The 8,208-nt window shown below is 32.2% G+C and overlaps 1 long non-coding RNA gene across 1 annotated transcript; it reads right to left on the minus strand.

Moving 5' to 3' along the window:
* Positions 1-2,070: 2,070 nt before the first annotated feature.
* On the minus strand, positions 2,071-8,028 carry LOC143247758 (uncharacterized). Its single transcript, XR_013026700.1, has 2 exons — positions 6,574-8,028; positions 2,071-3,185 (listed from the first exon to the last, which is right to left on the minus strand). It is a non-coding gene; the product is annotated as an uncharacterized LOC143247758 (long non-coding RNA).
* Positions 8,029-8,208: the final 180 nt, after the last annotated feature.

Here is an 8,208-nt window from a genome sequence, read left to right on the forward strand (position 1 = left end):
GAATAAAATTCATCAGTTTTCGCAAATTGTGCAACTAGGCATGAAAATACACAATATTTGCATGATTCTTGTTTGGTTATTTGCAGTTGTTTCCGATAAAACAACATAATGACGTGCGTGTACACATACACTCAATATAACCTACGTTTTCAGTTTATTTTTAAAGTTACAAACTCAATTATTCAGTTTTAAACAACTTACACTCAATTCTTCGATGTAGGGTATTTAGAGTTAGATTCCTTAATTACCGAGTAATTACGTCTTAGAATTCTGTTTCACGAATATACATTGATATTTAAAATATCAAGCTGCCAAAAAATTTTGCATTTCCTGCCATTCAAATCGGTTATAAATAATTTTAAGTCAGGATCTAGATGGTTAGAACATTTCACTTTTAACGTTACAACTAGATATCTAAAAACTTAAGCATGAAATATTTCAGATTGTTTGTACAAAACGTTGTACGTGTGCGCTTTTATATTTTCACATACAGTTCTCTTAAGTTGTACCCGCCTTAATTTGTAACTCAATAACAACTATCACACAATCACTGCTTAAGAACATTCCCAGCTGAGGACTGGCACAGACGTTAGAAATGTGAATACATGAACTCAGGAAAGAAATTGACTAGGTCGGTTTACCTATACTAATATCTTAAATTAGTCAAAGGAAGAACATAAACATAGTGACCGACTTACAGCTTCCTAAACGCGATAAAACGAAACCACTTAACATTCAAACAATTCGAAAGGCACCACAGTAGTTTAGAAGACACAGATAATGCTTAAATTTTGCATAATACAGAACTAATATGGTTTTCATTGGTTTGTCTATGTTACAGTCTTGTTTAATGTAAAATAATTTGTTTTATTACTTCCCTTTATAAATTTGATTAAATTTTCAAATTATTCGTTTATCTTAACCTTTCACCACCACAAGTCTTCATTTTGCAAGCTTATTTAAACACACAAATTACAAACAACTGTCTTATGTTTCTACTTAAAGCTAATTCATTTGATGTTTGTTATAAATTAAAATAAGTAACAGAAGCAGCGAGCTCAGCCAGTTTTACAAAACGAGTTTCAAAACATGATACAACATGTGTATGATATCACGTGCGATAACTGATTATTGCTTGCACAAATCATTCAAGGTATACGTACACCTACGGCAAACATTTTTAATAAAACTTCGAGTCTCAGGAACATGAATGTCATTTATACGTACGTTAAATCAACCATTTCACGCTAAATCTTTCGCTTCGTAAACATTCTAAAAAGCATGTTCTACAACAACGTTAAAAAATCTGATACAAATTTCCGAGATCAAGACGATAAAAGTTTTCCACATACGTGCATTTTAACTACCGTGTTTCTCCGATAATAAGACCTACCCATAAAATAAGACCTAGTGTGATTTTTGGGGATAGTTTTAATATAAGCCCTACCCTTAAAATAAGCCCTAGTTAAGAGTGGCAGGAAGAGGAAAGAAATAAAAAAAAATTAATTTATTAATTAGTTTAATAGTTAATTAATTAGTTTGTTTAAGTATTAATCAGTTAATTTAATAGTTTAATAATAGTTTATTTTAAATGGTTAGTTTAATAGTTTTACTTTATAACTTCATTTTTTTAATATATCAAAATAAGACATCCCCCGAAAATAAGCCCTAGTGTCATATTTTGGAGTGAAAATTAATATAAGCCCTGTCTTTATTTTCGGAGAAACACGGTAAATATTTCACTTGTTTATTTTCCATATAAAAATCGAATTATTAAACGTGAAAACACTTTTTATAATCAGAAGTTTTACGAATTTTCGGTGTTTTAAATGATTAAAAATTAAACAGAAGTACAAGAGTTTGGGTCACAAAAAGACCCATGAAATACTTTACAATCGTACGCAGAATTGGATCGTAATAATATCTTTAGCTTCAAGAAGAACACAAAACATGTTGTTGTATATCTTTATAATAAAATACCAATTAGGACTTCACACGAAAAGTGACAGAAAACGTGTTGTAGCCATTGACAGCGCTCTTACAGCATGTTGAACGAAAACACAGGAGACGCATTTTTTAAACTATTTGATTTATGTTAAACTCTTAGCTGTATATACAATGTCGTGCGTTACGTCATACTTTTATAATCTTCAGTTATTTTATCCGTTCGTTGTTATACATACGATTGTAACACAATCAGTTTAATTAAACCATATAATTAACCTTGTTACAGTACATTATTTGGATTGTGACTGCTTTAAAAGTTTTAAGACGGTTTGACTGGTCATCTGAGGATGAAAAAAAAATATTGTCGACACAATGTACTTTCAAGCTGTCTTAAAACTTATTTACCATATAGCGAGTTATAACTGTTTTGTATTTGACGTTTTTGAAGTTTAACACATAAAAAATTAACAATTTCGATTGAGATGGTATTAAAACTTAGTCTAAGTAATTTTGTACAAAAAATTGGTTGTAGGACAACTGTTCCTCCTAGCCACATCTTATATTGATATAACCTAGTAAAATAGGAAAAAAAAAACAAGACGTATTTCTTATATTTTATAGAACGAATTATGTAAAACTATTTAACCCTCTCGTTTGCTGTGTATGTAACAAGATTTTAGTGTCTTACATGTAAATCTTATAGTATTCACTTTACATAACTCAGTATTCATTTCATTACGATATACAAAACTGAGCATTATTTTATGCTACCTAAACAGCTTTACATAAATAATTCCATGAAATACAAGAAACACGTGTTGTTGGTTTTTTTCTTATTTTTGTCAGTTATATTAATGGCTTAGGAGTGGGCAGTTGTCATGTTACCGACAAATTTACCTACACATGTATTAAACGTTCTTTGCACGCTTGTAATATTTGCTTCAATAATTTCATCATTTCAGTAGTTGCGCACGAACAAAACTAGAAAAGTACAGTAACCCTAAACAAATCGCGCGTAAAAACGAAACATTGGAGAATCAAATAGTAACTAAAAAGCAATTTCACTTTACTAAAGCGTTAAACACTTGTATATAGGCTAGGAGTCTCGCTGAAAAAAAATCTTCTGTTATTTGATGTGGTCAGAAGCAGGTGACCCAGGAACTTTTTTGTTCCAATGTTCCTGAAGCAGTACACAATGGTTCTTGGCTTTGATGTACATTCAACCTTTTATTCCTTGCCTAGATTATTAAAACAAAATGAAAATTACATTATTGCTAAGGTCCATCATACACTGTATTAGTTAAAACACTACAAATGCTAACGTTTGAAAACAACAACGAGAGAAGCTAATCTAGATAAGTACATAAAGAAACAACAATAATATATTAGCAATTAATTGTTCGTATTTTTGACATATATGAATAGTTGTAAAACATGAGACAACGAGTTAGCACATTTTGTGAGCTACAAAATATAGTTATTATCATAACTGTTTTCAGATGGCATTACTATTTATTAACAAATAGCATAAACCCCTTCAAATATATGGTCACCTACTGTGTAGATAAATATATTTTCAAAAAGCGAAGGAACCTTTACGGCATTTTGCATGTGAAAAATTATTTTCAAGATGTATAAACTGTATATCAACCTTATAATTAAGTTACTAAAATGTGTTTTCAAATGCTATTAGAGTACTATTACAGTACTATGCAAAAGTGTTAGTAAAAGAGAATATTTTGTCATATTCTATATATATTATGTAACTAATTATTCCATGTCATTACAGAATGTAAAGTTAAACACTATAGTAATACTTCGCTGATTCCTGTTGACAACTGAATGACATAGAGTGATAATACTTATTCTACAGAATTCCCTATACAAGGGTATGTCATAAGAGTTCTGTCTGAATGAACATACTGATCAAATTTAGGGTCTCAAATAACTGTCATGGTATCCCCATGCAGTATCTTGACTATATAGAGTTAAACAGAGAGTTCACATAAAAGCTTTACGTAATGCTGGCTGGACTCTCCAACAAATTACTACAGATTTGAAATGTTAAAACACTGTCAAGTGCACCTTAACTCGTGAGACCGAGACGATATATTTGGGAATAGGGAAGGAAGAGGCAAAACACCTGAATGTAAACATACTGATGTTAAATACCTTCGTTTATGCAACTTTGAGGACAGAAGAAAGACTGCGACCGATCTCAAACATGAGATAAATAACCATGTGCCAAAGTGCTTAGATAAACAGTATGAAAAGATTTAACAAGAATGTTCTGTAGAAGTTAAAAAAACAAACTATTACTTTGATTCCCAATAATGTCAAGAGACTGAAATTTGCTAAATAGTTCAAAACTGGACTTGATGATTGGGAAAAGGGCGTTATGAACAGATGAGTCTAAGCTTGGAATATCTGATTCAAAGCGTAGGTTTTACATACTGCGGAAAAAAAGACGAAAGATTCTTACCTCATTGCATAGCATCTACCATGAAGCATTGGGTAGATAGTGTGACGGTTTTGGGTATTTTTTATGTTGAGGCTGCTGAAGATATTTGCAAAATAGATGAGATAATGGACCAGTATACCCAGCGGTTTGCGTGTCATTGATAAAGGATTCTACTACCAATAACACTCTTTCAACATATGCAGAAATTAGTTAGCTAAGAAGCTGTTGGAGTAATTCAAATGATGAAGATTTCCAGATAAAACTATAAATATTATACTGAAAGTCTCAAAGATTCAGGAACTTTCTAGTTATTAAAATCGCTACTTTTTTGACGTCCCTGGTACGAGATAAAAGCATACGGTTGAAACATTTTTAAAGACCATGTTTTAACCATTTGATTGCGAAATGTTCGAGTTACACATTATATAAAGCATACTAACGTATAAATATCGATCAATAGGTTAATAAACTTCACAATGAGGTTTATTATGATACAGAAATTGTTATAGATGTTCAAATAGCAGATCCTGGAGTGTACATAAAGACATTGTTATTTACATATAAAATTACCTACCTACTTCGAGAACATTTAAGGAATTCTGTTTCAATGAATATTAGTTATTACTGGTAAAGAATTCTACTACCAATAACACTCATCCAATATATGCAGAAATCATGCTAGTATAACAATGAGGGGAGTACTTTGTAATTGTACTGTACATGCTTTGAGTTTGTTACACAAAGACTACTGTTTAGTTTTAGCCCAAAATAAAAGCTCCTAATAATGATAAATAATTTAGAGCAAAAATGGTTTCGCGGTCTACCCATAGCATGTTTAGTTAACTAATGTGAGAAACCATAATCCTAATAGTAAACAATTGTGTGCAAAACTGGTTTTGCACTTTAACCGTACAATACATTTCAAAAGTAATGTATATACAGGGTGGCCCGTCAGTCCCTACCCATCCATATATTTTGTGTATCCAGTGTATCTGTGTGCGGTCCCTCATTCTCGCTGCATAATATTATGCGACGCCATGTTCTGCGAGACATTTTCCTCAACATAGCGGGGGTTATTGTTCCAAATGCCGCGGTAACAGCTGCCTTCAACTCATCATTAGTATTATAACGTTGTTTAAACACAATTTGGATGTGTAGGGACTTACGGGCCACCCTGTATTGTTAAGTACAAGACTGCACAGTAGGCTGCGTTCTACTCACTACTAGGTCCTCGGGACTTCCCGCTGAGTCACTGAGGAGTGGGATGACCAGTTCAAGTAATGCAAAAATTCTGTATAAAAGTGGTTCGTAATCTCATTATGGCACGTTTTCTTTAAAATATGAATTACCATAGCTCGTGATGCACTATGACATTTTCTAACAGCTAACTTCTATCTAGCATGTTACGGAAAAAACAGACGTGGATTCCGTGCTGAAGACTAAACACTTCTAATCACATACACTTTAACACAAAGCTAACACAACAAAATGAAATCTAAACCTAAATAAATACATCAATAGCGAAAGCATGTAACGTTGCACGTTGTATTAATGTTCAACACTACTTTGGGCTACGGGGAAAAAGAATGAAAGCATGAACCTGAATCCAAATTAGTCAAACATACCCAAACTTTGTTTCTTGGTTCTGTTATTTACTGCTGAAATCAATTATAGAAAGTAAAAATTGCTAAAACACCGATTGTGAAAGGGGACCAGTTTTTTAAGTTACTTATCTCTAGGATATTAACTTCCTCAGTAACGTTAGAGAATCGTTCGTCTGTTGTAGAGCAAAATACATTGAAATAGATGCTGTGTCCACAGGGTAATTTAACTCCGGACTTTAGTGTTGTAAGTCCATAGTTCTAACTCATTATTAGAGGAACATTATAAAAACTAAGATGATGTTAGTATTACTAGGGATAAAAGAGATTAAAAATATTTTAATCAATTTAAAATATGAATTCCATAAAACATAACAAAAGCAGGAAAAAACAAAAATTAAACCTAACCTAATTTGTGCCATCTGTTGGCATAGTTTGAATATTTTTTTTTTATAAAAATACAACTACGAATGATAACAAGCTTTTAATTATAACATTTAATAAATACAAAATAATATTGTTGAGGTTACAAGACTTCATAACGGTAGTTTATTGGAGTATTACCTCAACTATTTGAAATCCTATTGAGTATTCTTGGTGGTATCGTCAGATGGAGGGCTGGTAGTCAAACTGGTATACCTCCTGAGTAGGAAGGGAAAGAAATCTAGTGGGGCTTTCAGCTGAGAATGTTGGGAGAACGGGTTAAACAAAATAAGTACAAGGACAACAATGTATTAAAACAAAATAAATACAAGGACAACAATGTATTAAAACAAAATAAATACAAAGACAACAATATATTAAAACAAAATAAGGAAAAAGTACAAAAATAGAGGTATTATTAACACATGCACAAAAAACAAAAACAACAATTTATTCACGAATTGGACAAACGCAATTGGTAAATGACAAAGGGCACCGTATGAAAGTACAAAGGTGATCTGTAATCTAAAATCTTGATACCGAGGCCCTCGACAACGCTTGGCTGAAGTGCACATGTGTGACGTCACAACGTGATCAAACGTTCATGTTACGTATAGCACTCGCTATACTAAACAATCTCGTGAACCGCTTGATGTACATTAGTGATCTCCCAATTTAAAATTTAATTTTGAAAGATATATAGAATTTTTGTTATTATGAACAAAGATACACAACAGGTTATTTTGTTCTGTGTTTATTGTACGTGTCGACACTAGATTTTTTTAGCATTCAGACTTACCGCTGATGGACATTGTTCAGGGTGTTTATACTACGGAACAATTACAGACATTCAAAATTACGATTTTACTTTATGCGATATTCACGAAAATGTCTTTAGCAGGATTGTTCTTTTCGAACAATGAAAGTAAAGCATAAGGAAAGTAAGTTGTTATAAGAAACATTCTTGATATAAAAACAAAATGACAAGAAATCCACTAACCCTGAAGTAAATACCAGTTTCAATGTTTTCTAACATGCATATAACATGAAAAAAATCGGTATCTTAAAATTACATGCATTATATTTTTCACATGACAAGTATTATAGCTATAATGGTTTGTTCTAAAACGGCATTAATGCCTGAGTTTAAAACACTTTAATTGCTTACTTGGTAATCAGGTATTATAATTTTACTCTGTTATTGATATTATATTATTATTATTGTTGTTGTTGTTGTTGTTGTACAACTTTGTTTTTGTAATTTAAATAGCATTAAAACAAAACAGACTTGCAAAAATTACAACTTTGGATAAACGTTTGTTGTCGATGTCTGAAAGGCATTTATGCTTGTATAGGTCCATAGTTTGTTACCTTGGAGCTCCATTCTCGTGCTCATATAGGTCCATAGTTTGTTACCTTCCAACTCCATTCTTGTGCTCATATAGGTCCATAGTTTGTTACCTTCCAACTCCATTCTTGTGCTCATATAGGTCCATAGTTTGTTACCTTGGAGCTCCATTCTCGTGCTCATATAGGTCCATAGTTTGTTACCTTGAGCTCCATTCTCGTGCTCATATAGGTCCATAGTTTGTTACCTTCCAACTCCATTCTTGTGCTCATATAGGTCCATAGTTTGTTACCTTCCAACTCCATTCTTGTGCTCATATAGGTCCATAGTTTGTTACCTTCCAACTCCATTCTTGTGCTCATATAGGTCCATAGTTTGTTACCTTCCAACCCATTCTTGTGCTCATATAGGTCCATAGTTTGTTACCT

This window comes from Tachypleus tridentatus, chromosome 3 (assembly GCF_004210375.1).
Source record: "Tachypleus tridentatus isolate NWPU-2018 chromosome 3, ASM421037v1, whole genome shotgun sequence".
Taxonomy (NCBI): domain Eukaryota; kingdom Metazoa; phylum Arthropoda; class Merostomata; order Xiphosura; family Limulidae; genus Tachypleus; species Tachypleus tridentatus.